At 40.1% G+C, this 20,038-nt stretch overlaps 1 protein-coding gene across 10 annotated transcripts in view; it reads left to right on the forward strand.

The window, feature by feature from the left end:
- The first annotated feature begins 2,916 nt into the window (after positions 1 to 2,916).
- Positions 2,917 to 20,038, forward strand: part of LOC121985573 (myb-related protein 306-like) — a 35,219-nt gene continuing 18,097 nt past the window's right edge. For 8 of the 10 annotated variants that reach the window (XM_042539110.1, XM_042539115.1, XM_042539114.1 and 5 more), the window contains exons 1-5: positions 2,917 to 3,195; positions 3,852 to 3,936; positions 4,486 to 4,537; positions 4,624 to 4,699; positions 4,782 to 4,864. The gene's annotated coding sequence lies outside the window, so the exon portion shown is untranslated. The remainder of the gene's footprint in view (positions 3,196 to 3,851; positions 3,937 to 4,485; positions 4,538 to 4,623; positions 4,700 to 4,781; positions 4,865 to 20,038) is intronic. The other 2 variants (XM_042539118.1, XM_042539119.1) reach the window with 2 other exon arrangements.

Genomic DNA, 20,038 nt, shown 5'->3' on the forward strand with positions numbered 1-20,038 from the left:
TATGACTAGGGCAACTCGGGATGATCTGTCAAGTATAACACCTGTTATAAGTCTTGAGGGGCAGGGAGAGCTGTGGTGAGATCGCTCAAGAGCTGACCTGGATATAACCGAGTTGTGAAAACCCGACCAGTCGGAGCAGGTCAGACATCACCCCGATTGCACATCCTGATTCAGATATGGGATCCTGATCTATAAGCATTCGATCGGGCATCATGCGACTAATGACACCAGGCGATCCTACCTCTTCATTCCCTAACTGTTGACTGCCACGTCCTCCTAACTGTTGACTACCATGTCTCCTTGACTTCTGACTGTCATGTCTCCTTGACTCCTGACTGTCATGTCTCCTTGACTCTTGACGGTAAGACCCTACCATTATGCTCTGTATCATTATGTCTTCCAAATATTATTGCAAGTATAAAACCTAATGAAGAATAGTTTTAAGTTAATGTCTTTTTGATGTGTGCTAAAGGAGGAGAGTGATCTTAAATTAGAAAAGTTAAAACATATTTCTAATCTCCTAAACTTTTCAAATCTCTCAAACTTTGAGAATTAACCCTTAAAGACCCAAGCCTAACTTAAGACAATTGTTAAACATAAAAACGGTGGAGATTGTTGGTATAAAAACTTCTAGGATTTCGATGTTTGACAATGTACCTAAGTCTGGTTAGTTTGACCAAGGGTTGATCCAAACAGGAGTTAATGTTTGGAAGAGAGAAGTCTAGTCAAGACTAGATTACTAGCAAGGGTAAATTCTAACGGAAGGTTAGGCAAGGAGAAGTTCTAGTGAGTGAAGTTAGACCGTAGTGAGTGAAGTTAGGTAGTGGAAGTCCTAGTGAGCGAAGTCAGGCCCTAGTGAGTAAAGCTAGTAGTGGAAGTCCTAGTGAGTGAAGTCGGACCCTAATGAGTGAAGCTAGGTAATGGAAGTCCTGGTGTGTGAAGTCGGACCCTAATGAGTGAAGCAGGTAGTCGAAGTCTTGATGAGTGAAGTAAGACAATAGAAGTCCTAGTGAGTGAAGTTGAGCAACCCTAGGTAATATAGGGTCGCGGTCGACCGGACCAGCGAATTATTAATAATGCTAACATTATTTTTTTTATCATTTTATATCTATTGTGCTAACTCAATGTTACATGCAAGTCTTAGTAGATCAACTTGGTCAGATAAGCATAGCCAGAGAAGGTCTAAACAGGTTTGAATAACCAGATGTTTAGTAGGTAAGTAGAGGTAAGTCACTGAAGGAGAGTGACTCAGTGAGGACTCGTCCAAGTTGAGGGGATAGTAGACGTCGGTCCAGCTTAGGTCCATTTGAGAAATTTAAGTTGAGACATTTACTAGATCCTAGTCTCGGGGAGACAAGATCTAATTACTAATATTATATTACTGTATTGTGCTAACTTTATTTTATTGCTTGGATTAACTCCTTTTTGTAGGGAAGAAGCTACTGAAAAAGTGTGTCCGAGCGCTCGGAAGAGATCCAGGCGCTCGGACTCCAGGCGCCCGAAGCTAGTTTGGGCACCCGGACCAGCTTCACTCGTGCGGCCTGGCTAGGCACCCGGGTGGTCCGGGCACCCGGAGTTGGTCCAATTGCCTAGAGTTGGTCCAGGCACCCAGATAAGAAAAGTCATCCAGAAGTTGAGTTAGAGTGCGACGACTGACCGAACACACGTCAACGGTCTAGGCGCTCGGAGGGGTTCCAAGCGTCTGAAGGTGGATAAACTTAACGGATCAAGTTTCGACGAATTATCGCTACGTCAGCAACGGTCCAGGCGCCCGAAATGGGCTTATATAAAGGCCTTCAACTAGTAACTTCATAAATAATCTACTACAACTTTTATATTCGCATCCTGCTCTGAAAAGACTCCGACGATATCGAAAGACTACTCCGAAGTTCGGAAGTTCGAATAATGAAGACTTCTTTAATTTATTTTTGTTTGTCGGTAACATTTACATTTTAGTTCTTATACTCAATCTTTATAACTTATTATTCGAACTAATAGTGATTGTCCAACAAAAACACTCAACGAGTGCAGGCCTTGGAGTAGGAATCGTCAAATGCTCCGAACCAAGTAAAAAATTACTTGTGTTAGCATTTGTACTTTTATGTTTTTTTTGCTACGTATTCTCGATTTTCTAAAAAACGACGAATGTTATTCCCCCTCTAGTATCTTTTCGACCTAACAGAAAGAGTGTGTGATGGGAGAGAGCATGAAGAGAGAGGATGAGGAGAGAGAAAATATGATGAGAGAGAAAGTATAATGGAAGAGAATAAAAAGAGAAAATGAAAAGAGACAGTGTGATGGGAGAAATTGAGAAAAAGAATGATAAGAAAGAAAGTGTGATGATAGAATGATGAAAGAAAAAGTATTATGAGAAATAACAAGAAGAAAGAAAGTGATACAAAAGAAAAATTGAATAAACATATTAAGGATATTTTCATCCAAAACTTAATTCTCAATCTTATTCCTATTAAAATCAAATAGAGAAGGTGAGTTTCATCAATACTTAAATTTTTAAATTCTATTATCAAATTTTAATTTTATTCTCATCAACTAAATATAAAATTTAGAAATAAATTTATTCTTTCATTTCCAAATTACTAAACTAAACGACACTTGAGTATCCAATCCATATGAAAATGAGACTGAGGATAGATTTAGTAAACGAGAATGAATACAGAAGATATAAAATCCTATTCATATCTTATACATTGTGCCCTCATGGCTCCTTTCTCCTTTCTCCTTTCTCCTTTCATATTATATTAAAAAAATTAAAATTAATAAATTATAAGAAAAATAGATTTTTGATGATCAAATTGATTTTTTTCCTGAATTTTTCATGGCAATTTTTATCAAAAATGTCTTCTGTTTTGTGTGCGTGTGAGAGAAAAAAAAGCGAGCCTCTTTTGACTTCCATTTATAAGCGAAAGCAAAGCCAGGTCACTCGAGTTCACGTGGGGAAAGCGGGGGTGCGGGAAGAAGACCATCTTGAACTCGCCTCTCTCCCTCTCCTTCTTTCTTTGAGGGAAAGGGGCGATCGGGCGAGGCGATTGAGCGCCTTCGGCCCTCGATGTCACGGGCTTGATCCGAGGTTCGTGCTTTCAGGATCGTATCTGTGTCAACCCTAGGTGATCGGGACCATGGAATCGTTGGCGCCGCAGCCATTTGATATCTTCGAGGTCTTCTCCAGGTACTCTGGTGAGTGGAAAAAGTTTCTCTCTTCGGGTCGACGATTGTCTTCAATTTTTGTTTTTGACGTCATAACTGAGAAGAAGATTTTTTATAATTATATTTTTTTTATGAAAAAAAAATATTTTGTGGATCCTTGAGCACGGAAGAGCGTGCCATCTGTGCAAATCATGGGGAGCAAGTTGGCTAAAATGAAGTGAGGACAGTGATCTGATTGATCGCCGGTTCGACTGATATAAATGCTAGTATGTTAGTACTTAGTACGTTAGGTTTATGAATAAATAATATGCATTGTGTACACTGGGAATTCACATTTCAGATTGTTGAGTCATCGGCTGCAGCCTTCATTTATAATGACGTTGCAAGGCATGAAGGGGAGCGATCAGTCTCTACTCGATCTTCTAAACATTCTTGAATAAAGGCCTCTGGACAAATCCATATACATTGTCTGACTCTTCATGCACTGTTTGAGAGTATAATTAGTCTTACTATGTTTTTTGCTGCAGTGGACTATTATTTTTCAGTAGAAAAACAAGAACGAAATTGGATTCACTAATGCCATTGGTTGCAGAATTTCATAGCATTTGTGGCTATCTTGTTCTTTTCTGTGACATCAGAGAATTATGCCAAACTAATTTCAGTGTACCTTTTAATTTTTTGTGCAGATATAATGTCCAATAGTCAGCCATCTGGAGGAAAGACAAGATTAGCTGCATTTTCCAAATCGTTGGAATCTAGAGGTCAATCAGGGTTTGTGCCTTTTGGATAGTTTAAATTTTCATACTCATCTTTGTTGTTTATTGCTTTTCCTTTAGCTTTGATTAACTCATTAGTTATAAATCATTTTCATAACTAGCAATGCATTCGTGTGTTAAAGTGAACACAGTTGTAGAATTGTAAACTTTAATCATCTTGTATTTCATATTATTGAAAGTTTACTTTATTTAAAACAAAGCAACCTTTTTTTACTTGGTTTGTCAGAAAAAAAACATGCTTATGGTTCAATATTTATTGATAACGAACATCTTGCATCATCTTTTTGTCTATTGAAATTTGTGTGATTATTCTTCTGAAGACCTTGATAGTCGGCTCTCAAAATATGGGTAGTAATAATGGAAAATATTTCCAACAGTGCTTCTCAGAGTTAAAAACACTGTTTTCTTTCTTGGTCAGACATACTCTAGAAGAAATGCAAATGGACTGTTCATTGTTCCTTGCAAAAAATAGATATCTATTTGCAATGTCTTAATCTGATGTACTCATTTTTTTATAGTTCATTTGTTGTTTGATTTGATCCAGGAGTACGATATTTGATGAGATTGGCAAGCGTATGTCAAGTCTAGATTTGTCTGTAAGTGTAGATAGCTGAATATATGATCACCATCTAACATCCTGCTTGACATTTCTATTAATGGTTGGTAGTATTTTTTTTTTTAGGGAAATTCCCATCAGTTCAATTTGATTTATGATTTTGTCTTCTTCATTTGTCGTGGAGATGGGCAGAAGAATCTCAGTAAGATCAGCTAGACTTTTAAGTTACTGTATTTCATACTTTGAATTTTCTTCATGACGTTAAAGATCATATATTTCCTCAGCTGTAAATAGGGCGATAGCAGGATAGAGGTTAGTTTTGAGGGGAAGGTTTCGCTTGCTGTGCCAGTGGTGTAATTTTGTTGAGGTAGGAGGCATTTATATACTAGTTAACTAATTATTTGCATACCAGATTTATGACTTGTGCAAATGTGCTTATTTTTTTTCCAGATTCATCTAATAACTCGAAGAGGCACATATTGTTGCATCTTTCTAGTTGCTCTCGAATCTTAAGATGGAGAGTCAATAGGACACGTATCTTCATAATTTGGATTAATTATATCACACATTGTCTCTATTTAGTGCTCCTTAAAATTTTGTTAGCTAACTATATTTATTCTAAACTCCTAATTAAGAAGACCATGTTAGCCATCACATTTCTTCAAGTAATATTTGATTAGGGTAGGGTGAGATCTTAAATCTCTCCAATTTAATATTATTTAATATTATCCTTATCTGGCATTGATGTATTGCTTCAGAATTATCATACTCTTGTTTAATTAATATATCATTTCCTAGGATACTAGTACATGTAGTATATAGTTTACTGCTTCACATATACTCCAGTTTAAATAATTTTAATAATTATATCAGTACTATTAATTCTTAATCTCTGCACTGAGATGTACTGTTTAAAGTGTTATTGTTTGTTAATGATGATCTCTACCCACACCCACTACTTCCATTTCCCCTTGTCATTTCCTTTTCAAGAGAAAGCCAATGGATACAAATGGACAGGAGTAGGAGGCGATGGTAGGGCAATTGGATAGCAATGGAAATTGGAAAGTGTCTTACAGCAACAAACAACAATATGCCAAGAGACTGCTGTTCTTACCATTTTCAAGAGTGCTTGTCGCTTTATTTCAAAACCTTCTCTACTACCTCCTCTTCTATTACCTTATTCCGCCTTCTTCCGCTGCTGCTATTTTTCTGGTATCAGAGCCTCACATACTTCTGTTGTTCGGGCAAGTTGGTACTACGCAACCCTGCGAGGCAAAAGAACAGATCCTAACTTGGCACATAGGGCAGGAGGCCTGAGTAAGTCCAAGGGCACATCTGTATGAGGTTCGCTGGGAAGGAATTGCCCTCGCCTGAGCTCCAGGAGTCCCTGTAAGTACTTACCAGCTTTTATGAGCACTTTTATAACAACAAGGAATACAAGTTCATACCGAGAAGCACTCTCTTCCACTGATACTATAGAAACCTCCTCTGTTGGCTTTGCAAAACCTTGCGATTACCAAGGTGTTACACCTGGTATTGCTACTATCATTATGCAAAATAACACGCAAATCCAATTACTAGTTCAAATAACTGAATCCTTGAAAGATATCCAAGCTGAACTGAGAAAACAGAATACTCCTCCATTTCCACAAGATCTTATTTCCAAACTACAAAACCTATCTCTTGGTTCTTCTAAACCCAAGGAAAAGGCAGGGAAACTTAGAGTCTTTAAAGACCCATACAAAATTCTGAAGGAAGAACGGGAAAAGCTGAAGGGAGTATGGCCACAAGAACAGAACAAGTAACTACAACTCCTTTATTTGAAGATCAAATTCGAAACTACAGAAGGAGTCAACGACGATTATATAATACCCAGCAAGCAGTAAGAAGATTGGGGCGACAATTAACTGGAAGAACAACTCCTAGATATACTCTTGAGCAACAAATCGAGCCTGAAGCGCAGCTCCATCTAGCAATGCAAGAACGAGCTTCAATAGTACCTGCTGAGGTACTTTATCATTCTCGACGAGATGATGCACATCATAGAGTATATATTCACAGATCTGAAGAAGCAGTACTAGTGACATATAATTATCAAATTGATAGAAGTTTTATTCAAGAAGAAAGCTTTAACCAACTAAGAAGAAGTCAGATGCAATCCATCCACCAGGGAGTTCTCCAGGTACGTATCCAAATACTACACAGGCAACAAGAAGGGACCATGGCGCTTATCGTTTTCAGAGATAACCGATGGCAAGGAGATCAGGCAATTTTGGCAACCATGGAAGTTGATCTAACTCATGGAAGCCAGATGATCTATGTCATCCCAGAAATTATGATGACTATTGGAGATTTTTACCGAAATATTCAACTCTCTATCTTAACCAGAGGATATGAAGCATGGCATAACAGTGAAGCTAATCTCTTAATCACAAGATGACTGGTAGGTAGACTTTCCAACACCCCTAATGTCAGTTTTGCTTATGAAATACAGGGCGTAGTGGATTATTTAACATCCCATGGGGTAAATGCCCTACCTGGACGAAGTCTTTCAACAAGACACCTACAAGGCCTCAATTGGGTAATCAATCCTACCCAAATTATTAATCCAATGCAACCATCCGAAGTCAACAGTCAAACATTGATGGATGGTCGAATTTCGTTAAGCTTCAAAAACTATGATGCGGCTCAATAAGTTGAGCAACCAAGTTATAATGAAAAGGATGAAGAAGTCCAGGAAGTATTAGCAGTTTTAATACAAATCAAGCCAGGGATATTTACTAATTTTAGCGGAACCAAGGAAGAATATTATGAAGAGTATGACGATTTTGAAGAAAATAGCAAAGGAAAGTGGATAATTGAGAATGAAACACGGTACCCCTCTCAAACTGATCCACATATTCTTGTTAACAAAATTTTACAACATGCAGTATTGCCACAAAGACAAACACCGGCATCTGTTGGACTTGACATATCAGCAAGCCATACGGCTATCATAGAGCTATATGGGCGAGAGCTTATTCAAACTGGACTCCGGATTGAGATACCTGATGGATATTATGGCAGACTTGCCTCACGCTCTGGATTAGCGTGGAAAAGCGACATCGAAGTCGGTGCGGGAGTCATTGATTCGGACTATCCGGGTGAGGTACAGGTCCTTCTATTTAACCGTACTAATATATCGGTTAATATTTTTTCTTAGCAAAAGGTAGCACAGCTAATCCCGGAAAGAATAGCCCTTCCTGAAGTCTATGAGGTACCTCATCTCAGCATTACTGATAGAGGGGAGCGAGGTTTTGGCTCCTCTAATATTTTTGCTCAACCCATTCCCAGCAACCAACCATCCTCTTCTAAGCAACCACAATCCTTTACGCCAACTGATATCTTCTCACTCCTCATGCCACGTGAAACAACTGTAGTCCTACTTCAAGGAGACTCTTCTTTCCTTAATAATTCTGAGGAAGACCATGCAGCGACTACAAGCCGGCCTCTATACCGCAGCCCATGGACCCTACTCCTAATTATGAGGATAATGAAGAATCCTATCTCGACTATATCCATTATTTATCCACTTTATCAAACCCACAACCAAACTGGGACGATTATCCCGATGATAATTGGACGAACTCTTTTGCAAGCGAAGGTGGTGGGAATGAACTTATTGCAGCAAATTGTGAAATGGAGTATCCGTGCTTAAGACGACTAGCTAAGAAGGTAGAGGTAGCACCAACGAAGCAAATTTATTCGACCAGTACGATCCTATCTCCCTACAGACCACCAACAGACATTGCAATGGGACCCCAAGCTACCCCCCAGCCAATTTCGCAACTGGACCACCAACTTTCCAGCTAATTTATGAGCAACAGTCTCCTAAGGCAAAATTTAAGGGAGGAATGAATAACAAATTATGGACTCTTCCCTCTGCACAGCAGCAAAGCGGGGCTTTATTTGTTATACCAGAACAACTGGGCCTTTTTGATGATGCCTTTTCACGATGAGAATCTATCACAAAAAATTATGTGGCATCTCAAGCGTTTACTGATTTAAAGGAGAAGGTAGAATTTATTGAAAATCTACTTGGAGAGATCAAGAAAATAACTTGGGTCCAATGGAGGATGACCTATGTCAGTGAGTATGATGCCCTTATTTCCATTAGCGAAGGAAGGGAAGGAACTCAGAATATTCTCTCCCAAATGAGGTGTGTTTTCTCGGCAGAAGATCCTACCCAAGGATCTACGGAAATACAAAATTCTGCATACAGAGACCTAGAAAATCTATCTTGTGATAACGTGAAACATATTATTCAATACATTAATGATTACATGCGACTTGCAGCAAAAATCGGAAGGCTCTATGCAGGACCTGAATTATCTGAAAAAATCTGGCTCAAAATGCCTGGAGATTTGGGCAACCGAATCAAGGCGGCGTTTGAAGCAAAACATCCAGGTCTTACAGTTGGGGTATTCCCAAGAATTATTTTTGCTCATAAATTTCTTGAGCAGGAATGTAAGGATGCAGCCTTTAAGCGATCTCTGAAAGACTTATCATTCTGTAGTCAGATCCCTATACTTGGATACTATCAGAAGACAGGACCAAGAAAAATTGGAGTCAGGCAGTCAAAGACCTATAAGGGAAAACCTCATGATTCACACGCAAGGATAGAGAAAAGGAAGCATTTGCTAAGAAACAAGAAGTGTAAATGCTACCTCTGTGGCCAGGAGGGACATTTTGCGAAGGACTGCTCCAATGAAAAGAGAAATGTGAAAAGAGTTGCCATCTTTGAACAACTTGAGCTACTAGAAGATTGTGACATTCTCTCTGTACAAGAAGGAGAAGAAGATGCTTATGACTTACAAAAGTCAGTACAGACGCTGCAATTAGATACTATTTATATGCTAGGGTCGAAGATGGAGGCTACAGACAGCAAGTACAACTCTCTGAAGCACAGGCATATTGCCTACACAACTAAAAGCATAACGAAAGAATCTTCGCCCCTCAATCCCAGAATTGCACATGTTGTAAAAGAGCAACGATGCAAAGAGCAAAAATACATTGTCCGAAAAGCCTTCTAACTGTCTGCAATCTATGCGGACCCTACTATTTCAATAAAGAGGTACCTGTCACACCTGCTCTTCCACATCATTTTTTCCACTAAATTTGATACATGAACAACGAAACTATATTATTTGGTGTGAAGAAGAGATTAAAAGGCTAAAGGAGGAAGTGAGTTACTACAGGACCCAATATGAAGCATTACAATTAGAACAAGACCTACAAAAGGATTTTCAGGATCTTGAAGAAGAAAGTGTTGGGACCGATGTGCCCGCTAGAGGGGGGGTGAATAGCGTCTCACCAAAATCGATGGCTTCCTACGTATTCGTTAGTTGCACAGCGGAATAATACGAAACTAAATACGAATATGAAAGCTAAAAGACAAAGAAAGGAAATGCAAACCAATGCACGTCAATGTAACATGGTTCGAAGATATCTTGCTCCTACTCCACGGCTGTCCGTAAGGTGGACGATCCCGATCCTTCGGTGGATTAACCCCCGGCAAACTCCGGCTACTCAAGCAACTCCTTGTGGGTGGAGAAACCTCATCACAACACCAACCAAGAACACTTGGACACAAGAGAACCTTGAGCACGTTTGGTGACTACCAATTAGGCTTTAACCAAATCTAATTTCGTCACCTTGGCCGGCCATCCCAAGCTCCTTCTTATAGAGCTTGGAACAAATCAGTAAGCTGATTTGCCCGTTACCAGTCGACTGGTCCTTGCACCAGTCGACTGGTGTCAGCCCAACGGCTCTCTCAACCGCTCTCTACAGTGCACCAGTCGACTGCTACAATCACCCGTCGACTGCTACAGTACTGCTAAGTACTGCTACATTACTGCTACAGTAAACCCTAATTCTAGGATTTTACCTCGAGTACATTCACTCAACACTCGTTCTCGCCCGACCAACCTAGACCTAGCCTTCTAGCCTCCTCCATCAGCCTTGCGTCCCTCGGATGCCTCCCCATCCTTCACGTCTTGCCTTCTGGAGCTTCCATCGGCCTTGTCATTGTTGTCGGGTCTTCCTTTGCCAAGAGGTCGCGCCTCCGAGACTTCATCCATTGTTAAGTTACACTTGAACTTACGTTGCCAAGACTACATGCTTGGACTTACACCGCCAAGACTCATCCTTGGACTTTCCTCCTTTGCCAAGATCACACTTGGACTTACGTTGCCAAGACTACATGCTTGGACTTTCCTTGTTGTACCTGTATCCTGCACACTCACAATGCATATCAAATACAACAATAAACCTAACTAAAACCTTTGCTCAAACATCAAAACTTAGGGCACCTAGATTTCTCCAACAATCTCCCCCTTTTTGATGTTTGACAACCTGTTTAAGTTAGGGAAACATAAATGCAATACATATGCAAATTAATTTGCAAATCAACTCATGCATAAATAATAGAACCTAAATCCCTAGGCTCCCCCTTCACCTAAGCTCCCCCTTGAGCTAGGATTTCCCGCAAAGGTAAACTTCTCCCCCTTTGCCTAAACAATCGCTCCCCCTTCACCTAAGCTCTCCCTCGAGTTAGGATTTCTTGCAAAGGTGTATAGGTTTCCCACTTAAACCTAGACTTCTCCCCCTTTGCCATACATCAAAAAGAGCTCCAACAGAAAGAACTATAAATATGCTTATTGAGGAAATAATAGCCGCAACACAAAGCCCACTGTTAGTCAAGAATATGTTATACAATTTAACGGTTGAAGTTGATATCCCAGGAATTCTAAAGTTTAAGTTAAAAGCAATCCTAGATACGGGAGCAACGACTTGCTGTGTTGACCAAAGATCAGTCCCAAAGGAAGCACTAGAGCAGAACACCTTTGTGGTCAGTTTCAGCGGGATACATTCTCAGCAAACCGCTAATATGAAGCTCAAGAATGGAAGAATGATGATAGGAGATAATATGTTTCGGATTCCTTATACCTACAGTTTTCCAATGACACTAGGTGATAACATTCAGCTTATCATTGGGTGTAATTTTATCAGAGCAATGCAAGGAGGGCTCAGAATCGAAGGCAATATGGTAACGTTTTATAAAAATCTAACCACAATTAATACGTTACCTTCCGTTCATGCAGCAATAGAAGAGTTAGAAATGGACGAGGATGAATACATGCAAATTAAAGAAATGGTGCATTTCTCAATTGGGAAAATAAACTGGACCTTTGAGCAGAAATTCGAGCCACTTTTGAAGGAGTTAAAGGCACAAGGCTTTATTGGGGATAACCCACTACAACATTGGCAAAAGAATAAAATTGTTTGTCATTTTGATATCAAGAATCCAGAGTTTACTATTGAAGACAGACCCTTGAAGCACTTAACGCCGATCTAGAAGGAAGCCTTTACAAAATATGTAAAGTCTTTACTTGAATTGGGGATTATTAGGCCCAGTAAAAGCCGTCACAGAACGACTGCCATAATAGTAAACTCCGGAACAACGATTGATCCTATTACTGGCAAAGAAAAGAAGGGCAAAGAAAGATTGGTATTCAACTACAAACGCCTGAATGATATTACCCACAAGGATCAATATAGTCTATCCGACATCAACACAATCCTTAAAAAGGTCAGTAACAGCTGTATTTTTTCAAAATTTGATCTAAAGAGTGGATTTCATCAGGTGGCTATGCATCCTGAATCTATCGAATGGACGGCCTTTGGGGTCCCGGATGGATTGTATGAATGGCTTGTAATGTCATTCGGTCTAAAAACCGCACTTGTCATATTCCAGAGAAAGATGGACCTATGCTTTAAGGGGACTGAAGAATTCATAGCCGTTTATATTGACGATATATTAGTTTTCTCGCCTGATGAAAGGAGCCATGAGCAACATCTTCGAAAGATGCTTCACATATGCAAATAAAATGGGCTAGTTCTTAGTCCCACTAAGATGAAAATTGCGGTTCCTGAAATAGAATTCTTAGAGGCTATTATTACAAGCTGCAGAATTAAATTACAGCCCCATGTTATAACCAAGATTGTGGGCTTCAAGGACAACGATCTGAAGACAACCAAAGGAATGAGATCGTGGTTGGGATTGTTAAACTATGCTAGGAATTACATCCCAAACTAAACTACTAAGCCCACTTTATGCAAATACCTCTCCAAATGAAGAAAAACGGCTGAACCAACAAGACTGGGAGCTAATTCATATGATGAAAGAAAAGGTCAAGCAACTCCCAGACCTTGAGATACCCCCCCCCCCCGGACTGCTACATAGTGCTTGAATTAGATGGATGTATGGATGGTTGGGGAGGTATATGCAAATGGAAGAAGAAAAAATATGATCCGATATCCTCAGAAAAAATCTGTGCATATTCAAGCGGGAAATACAATCCGCCTAAATCAACTATCGACGCAGAAATACATGTAGTCATGAACACCATGGAAGCATTAAAGATTTATTTCTTGGATAAATCAGAAATCATTATTAGGACCGACTGCCAAGCAATTATTAGTTTTTTCGACAAGACAGCCAACCATAAGCCATCCAGGGTCCGATGGATTTCCTTTATCGATTATATTACTGGCGCAGGCCCTTCAGTACAATTTGATCACATTGATGGAAAAAATAATCAGGTAGCCGACTCTTTATCTCGACTAATCTCTGTGTTAATTTTGACAGAATGGCCGGAATAGGAGTTAGGCCGACTGGCCTTGGTGGCACCAACACTCAAAGAAGTGGAAGGTCAGCCCAGTCCAGAGGTCCATCAGATGTTAGTCAGGACACTCCAGGCCCTCTCGACCTTGCTGAGCAATACCAACGGAAACTTAATGAAATACACAACTCCTACCCAATACCTCTGGACGAATACCACAACTTCTCAGAAGAACTACACGAGCTGGAACAAAGAGCAGCGACCCAGGCTGTTAACACACTTCAGCAACTCAGACTCATCCACTCACTAAAACGACAAGAATGCAACAAGAGGAGAGGAAAAGACAATTGGTGGAATGACTGGTATCCTGCTGTAAAGCAAAACGATGAGCAACTTTCTCAGTCAGCATATCTCCTTCAAGATTGCGTATCAAGGATGAGGAACTTCAAGGTCTAACTTTGGGAAAGTGGTGGGCCCAAAACACTACTACTCACTGTTGACACATGTTTAAAGTAGATTCGCGTGTTGTAAAGTAGATATGTGTGTCTAAAGTAGGTTTGCGTGGTTATACGCCACTACTTTAAAAGATTCCTTCCTATCTGATTAGCAATGAACGTGCCGATGGGGCCAATAAGCACCCGACGTTTTGCTATAAGAAGGGAGCAATCTCCTCTTGCAAGGCATTCAAGCATCCACTTGAGCCTTACTTGAGGGATTTATGTAAGATTACCATTTCAAGAGTGCTTGTCGCTTTATTTCAAAACCATCCACTTGAGCCTTACTTGAGGGATTTTTGTAAGATTACCATTTTCAAGAGTGCTTGTCGTTTTATTTCAAAACCTTCTCTACTACCTCCTCTTCTATTATCTTCTTCTGCTGCTGCCATTTTTCTGGTATCAGAGCCTCACATACTTCTGTTGTTCGGGCAAGTTGGTACTACGCAACCCTGCGAGGCAAAAGAACAGATCCTAACTTGGCACATAGGGCAGGAGACCTTAGTAAGTCCAAGGGCACATCTGTATGAGGTTCGTTGGGAAGGAATTGCCCTTGCCTGAGCTCCAGGAGTCCCTGTAAGTACTTACCAGCTTTTATTAGCACTTTTATAACAACAAGGAATACAAGTTCATACCGAGAAGCACTCTCTTCCATTGATACTATAGAAACCCCCTCTGTTGGCTTTGCAAAACCTTGCGATTACCAAGGTGTTACACCTGATATTGCTACTATCATTAAGCAAAATAACACACAAATCCAATTACTAGTTTAAATAGTTGAATCCTTGAAAGATATCCAAGCTGAACTGAATACTCCATTTCCACAAGACCTTATTTCCAAACTACAAAACCTATCTCTTGGTTCTTCTAAACCCAAGGAAAAGGCAGGGAAACTTAGAGTCTTTAAAGACCCATACAAAATCCTGAAGGAAGAACAGGAAAAGCTGAAGGGAGCAATCTCCCTTGCAATGAACGTGCCGATGGGCCCAATGAGCACCCGGCGTTTTGCTATAAGAAGGGAGCAATCTCCTCTTGCAAGGCATGAACGGAAGGTAACGTATTAATTGTGGTTAGATTTTTATAAAACGTTACCGTACTACCTTCGATTCTGAGCCCTCCTTGCATTGCTCTGATAAAATTACACCCAATGATATGCTGAATGTTATCACCTAGTGTCATTGGAAAACTGTAAGTATAAGGAATCCGAAACATATTATCTCCTATCATCATTCTTCCATTCTTGAGCTTCATATTAGCGGTTTGCTGAGAATGTATCCCGCTGAAACTGACCACAAAGGTGTTCTGCTCTAGTGCTTCCTTTGGGACTGATCTTTGTCAACACAGCAGGTCGTTGCTCCCGTATCCAGGATTGCTTTTAACTTAAACTTTGGAATTCCTGGGATATCAACTTCAACCGTTAAATTATATAACATATTCTTGACTAACCGTGGGCTTTGTGTTGCGGCTATTGTTTCCTCAGTAAGCATATTTATAGTTCTTTCTTCTTCAAGATCCTGAAAATCCTTTTGTAGGTCTTGTTCTAATTGTAATGCTTCATAGTGGGTCCTATAGTAACTCACTTCCTCCTTTAGCCTTTTAATCTCTTCTTCACACCAAATAAAATAGCTTCATTATTCCTGTATCAAATTTAGTGGAAAAAATGATGTGGAAGGAGCAGGTGTGACAGGTACCTCTTTATTGAAATAGTAGGGTCCGCATAGATTGTAGACGGTTACAAGGCATTCCAGACAATGTATTTTTGCTCTTTGCATCGTTGCTCTTTTACAGCATGTGCAATTTTGGGATTGAGGGGCGAAGATTCTTTCGTTATGCTTCCAGTTGTGTAGGCAATTTGCCTGTGCTTCAGAGAGTTGTACTTGCTGTCTGTAGCCTCTATCTTCGCGCCCTAGCATATAAATAGTATCTAATTGCAGCGTCTGTACTGACTTTTGTAAGTCATAAGCATCTTCTTCTCCTTCTTGTACAGAGAGAATGTCACAATCTTCTAGTAGCTCAAGTTGTTCAAAGATTGCAACTCTTTTCACATTTCTCTTTCCGGTAGCATTTACATTTCTTGTTTCTTAGCAAATGCTTCCTTTTCTCTATCCTTGCGTGCGAATCATGAGGTTTCCCTTATAGGTCTTTGACTGCCTGACTCCAATTTTTCTTGGTCCTGTCTTCTGATAGTATCCAGGTATAGGGATCTGACTACAGAATGATAAGTCTTTCAGGGATCGCTTAAAGGCTGCATCCTTACATTCCTGCTCAAGAAATTTATGAGCAAAAATAATTCTTGGGAATACCCCAACTGTAAGACCTGGATGTTTTGCTTCAAACACCGCCTTGATTCGGTTGCCCAAATCTCCAGGCATTTTGAGCTAGATTTTTTCAGATAATTCAGGTCCTGCATAGAGCCTTCCGGTTTTTGCTGCAAGTCGCATGTAATCATTAATGTATTGAATAATATGTTTCACGTTATCACAAGATAGTTTTTCTAGGTCTCTGTATGCAGAATTTTGTATTTCCGTAGATCCTTGGGTAGGATCTTCTGCCGAGAAAACACACCTCATTTGGGAGAGAATATTCTGAGTTCCTTCCCTTCCTTCGCTAATGGAAATAAGGGCATCATACTCACTGACATAGGTCATCCTCCATTGGACCCAAGTTATTTTCTTGATCTCTCCAAGTAGATTTTCAATAAATTCTATCTTCTCCTTTAAATCAGTAAACGCTTGAGATGCCACATAATTTTTTGTGATAGATTCTCATCGTGAAAAGGCATCATCAAAAAGGCCCAGTTGTTCTGGTATAACAAATAAAGCCCCGCTTTGCTGCTGTGCAGAGGGAAGAGTCCATAATTTGTTATTCATTCCTCCCTTAAATTTTACCTTAGGAGACTGTTGCTCATAAATTAGCTGGAAAGTTGGTGGTCCAGTTGCAAAATTTGCTGGGGGGTAGCTTGGGGTCCCATTGCAATGTCTGTTGGTGGTCTGTAGGGAGATAGGATCGTACTGGTCGAATAAATTTGCTTCGTTGGTGCTACCTCTACCTTCTTAGCTAGTCGTCTTAAGCACGGATACTCCATTTCACAATTTGCTGCAATAAGTTCATTCCCACCACCTTCGCTTGCAAAAGAGTTCGTCCAATTATCATCGGGATAATCGTCCCAGTTTGGTTGTGGGTTTGATAAAGTGGATAAATAATGGATATAGTCGAGATAGGATTCTTCATTATCCTCATAATTAGGAGTAGGGTCCATGGGCTGCGGTACAGAGGCCCATGGGCTTGTAGTCACTGCATGGTCTTCCTCTGAATTATTAAGGAAAGAAGAGTCTCCTTGAAGTAGGACTACAGTTGTTTCACGTGGCATGAGGAGTGAGAAGATATCAGTTGGCATAAAGGATTGTGGTTGCTGAGAAGAGGATGGTTGGTTGCTGGGAATGGGTTGAGCAAAAATATCAGAGGAGCCAAAACCTCGCTCCCCTCTATCAGTAATGCTAAGATGAGGTACCTCATAGACTTCAGGAAGGGCTATTCTTTCCAGGATTAGCTGTGCTACTTTTTGCTAAGAAAAAATATAAACCGGTATATTAGTATGGTTAAATAGAAGGACCTGTACTTCACCCCGGTAGTCCGAATCAATGACTCCCGGACCGACTTCGATGCCGCTTTTCCACGCTAATCCAGAGCGTGAGGCAAGTCTGCCATAATATCCATCAGGTATCTCAATCCGGAGTCCAGTATGAATAAGCTCTCGCCCATATGGCTCGTTGTTTGTTGCCGAATGAACAAGGCTGAGCAATTTGATGTGATGGTCAGGGGTCATGACTTGTGCTATATTTTCTACTCGTTTGCTTAGAGGAAGTATAATTATGCAGTATATGTGCATTCCACAAAGTTTTCTATTGCACTTATTTACAGAAAAATGTTAGATGTCTACGAATATGAACTAATCATGTGACCACCTTTAATTTCTGAGTTTGTACATTTGTTCCAAAATGAGGCTGGAAAAATGGAAACCTAAGAGAAGTGAAAATTGCTTTTGCTTAATTCCAACAACTCTAGAACCATGGAGAGAGATCTTGGTAACAGTGAGAACCAATTAGGCTATGAACGATGACATTAATAATATTAAGAGTTATAGGGCAAGTGGGCAAGTATATGATTAAGAAACCATTTATTTATTTTCTTTGGCTTTACCTAATCATCACATGAATTTGCCTTTGATATCTGAACATAATTAGGGTTGTAAATGAGCCGAGTCGAGCTTTGGGTGTTCAAGTTTGTTTGATAAGGTAATCGAGCCGAGCCTAGCTTAAAATGAACCAAGCTTTTGAAATGATTGTTCAAGCTTGGCTTGGTTTATTTTTTATGAGCTTGAGCTTGTTTGGGCTTTAGTTTTGTCATTCTTAGTGTTAATCGAACTTCAAATCAAATGTAGATTCACTACATTAACGACCCCCCACGGATGACTGCATGGAGGAATACAAGTGCATCAGTAGCACAGATGCTCAGGTCGTCAGTTCTTGAGAATCGACCCTTGGCCATTACGCTAGAGATGTCATGTGCCCACCGTCTGTGCTATGCCTGGGGGTTTGGCTTGAGCTTGGTTCGAGCTTGGTTTGTTTAGATGTTATCGACCTCTCAATTCAAACTTGTTTGATTGTTTAAAATTTTTAGTTGTTTGATTGGTTATTGAGATTGATAATTTAAACTTTTTTTTTTATTTTGTTTTATTTTATTGTTTATTTAGTATATTGAAAAGAGTTTTATTAATGAATATGGTTCGTGAACATTGTTCACTAACGTTAACGAGCTGAACATATATGTGTTCAAATTTGTTTGTTTAGTTTAACGAGCTGTTCAAGCTTGTTTGTTTAATTAATCTTGTGTATATTGAATGAACATAAACAAGCTCTTACCAAGTCGAACACCAAACTTGTTCACAATTGCTTCGTTCATTTATAGCCCTAAACATAATAGAAGTATAGAACTATAGAATGAATTCAATTTATGGAATTACAGTTGGGTGGGCCTCTAGATGTTGGGCGGCTCACCAATACTTCTTTGCCGATGCTGTTATTTCTGTTCCTTATTGATGGACTGATCACCATATCTGAAACTAAATTTTTTGCAGCAAATAAGCAATAGTCACGCGGAATTAATTTCCATTTAGGATGACTATTCTCTCACCATAGAAGAAGATCTCAAATCTTAAGAGTTTTGAGTAGACAAAGCTGTAGTTCCAAGTTCATTGGTTAATTTTATTTATTTAGGTCTAGTTCAAATAATTTATTGCTCTTAAATAATTTTCTCGATTGAACCCAGATGCACCAACGGAATAGTATATCAGAAGATACTTGGCAACAACTCCTCGCCTTCAGCCAATGTGTCAACGAAGATCTTGAAGGCTATGATCCAAATGGTAATCATAAAATAACTCATCTATTGATATGGGCCTTTAGGTACTGCTAAGAGTGCATATCATATGTGCATGCTGCAGACCTCATTTGAGCATGATCGGTAGTCTTCTATATCTCACAGCTAGTCGACCGGACATACTCTTTGCTGTGGGCATGTGCGCTAGATATCGTTCAGCGGAATCATTAATCAGCTAAGAGAATTCCGAGATACCAAAGGCACACCAGAGTCGCCCGCATCGACTTGACCGACATTACACCGACGCAATCGATCGAAAGCACTGGGGTCGCCACCCAGATCATCGTTCGTCGCCAGCAACATCGCCCCCACGATCGTCACACCGCCACGGAAGAGCCACACCGCCGCCGATGACCACCTGAAGACACGATCGTGAGGCAAGCAGCCAACATAGACAACAACCCAGTCCACCATCATTCAGACCAACAGCGCCATCACCACAGATCACGCCGAGACATCGCCCATGCCGAGTCAGTCAACCCAGTCGACATTCACCAATTCTTCCCGAACGTCATTTAAGGAAATCGAACGGTCGACCAACACATCACGATCACTGACCATTAAACGACAAGAGAAATCAGAACACTGGCAACCGGAACATCCACATACCACACAAAACATTTTATTCTGGCAACGGATCGATCAACCAAATGTTCAAACGATCATGCATCCCTGAACACCAGTCACAACAGCACGGGAAGACCATCACATCTCACGCAGTACTCCCAGATCCACCATATTCCAACCATGAATCTCGCCGTTACCAGAAATCATCATCACATGTCGACGTGTCGATCGATATTGTCGATCATTTCACGATTGACAGATAAGATGGTCATAAATAGAACTAATCACATTTTCATAACCCATACATCCAAGTCTCCACCTGGTTCACTATAGATAGTTTTATAAGGTTTTCCGAGATCGAACCCCAAGATTCCAACG

Source organism: Zingiber officinale, chromosome 5B (genome assembly GCF_018446385.1).
Source record: "Zingiber officinale cultivar Zhangliang chromosome 5B, Zo_v1.1, whole genome shotgun sequence".
Taxonomy (NCBI): domain Eukaryota; kingdom Viridiplantae; phylum Streptophyta; class Magnoliopsida; order Zingiberales; family Zingiberaceae; genus Zingiber; species Zingiber officinale.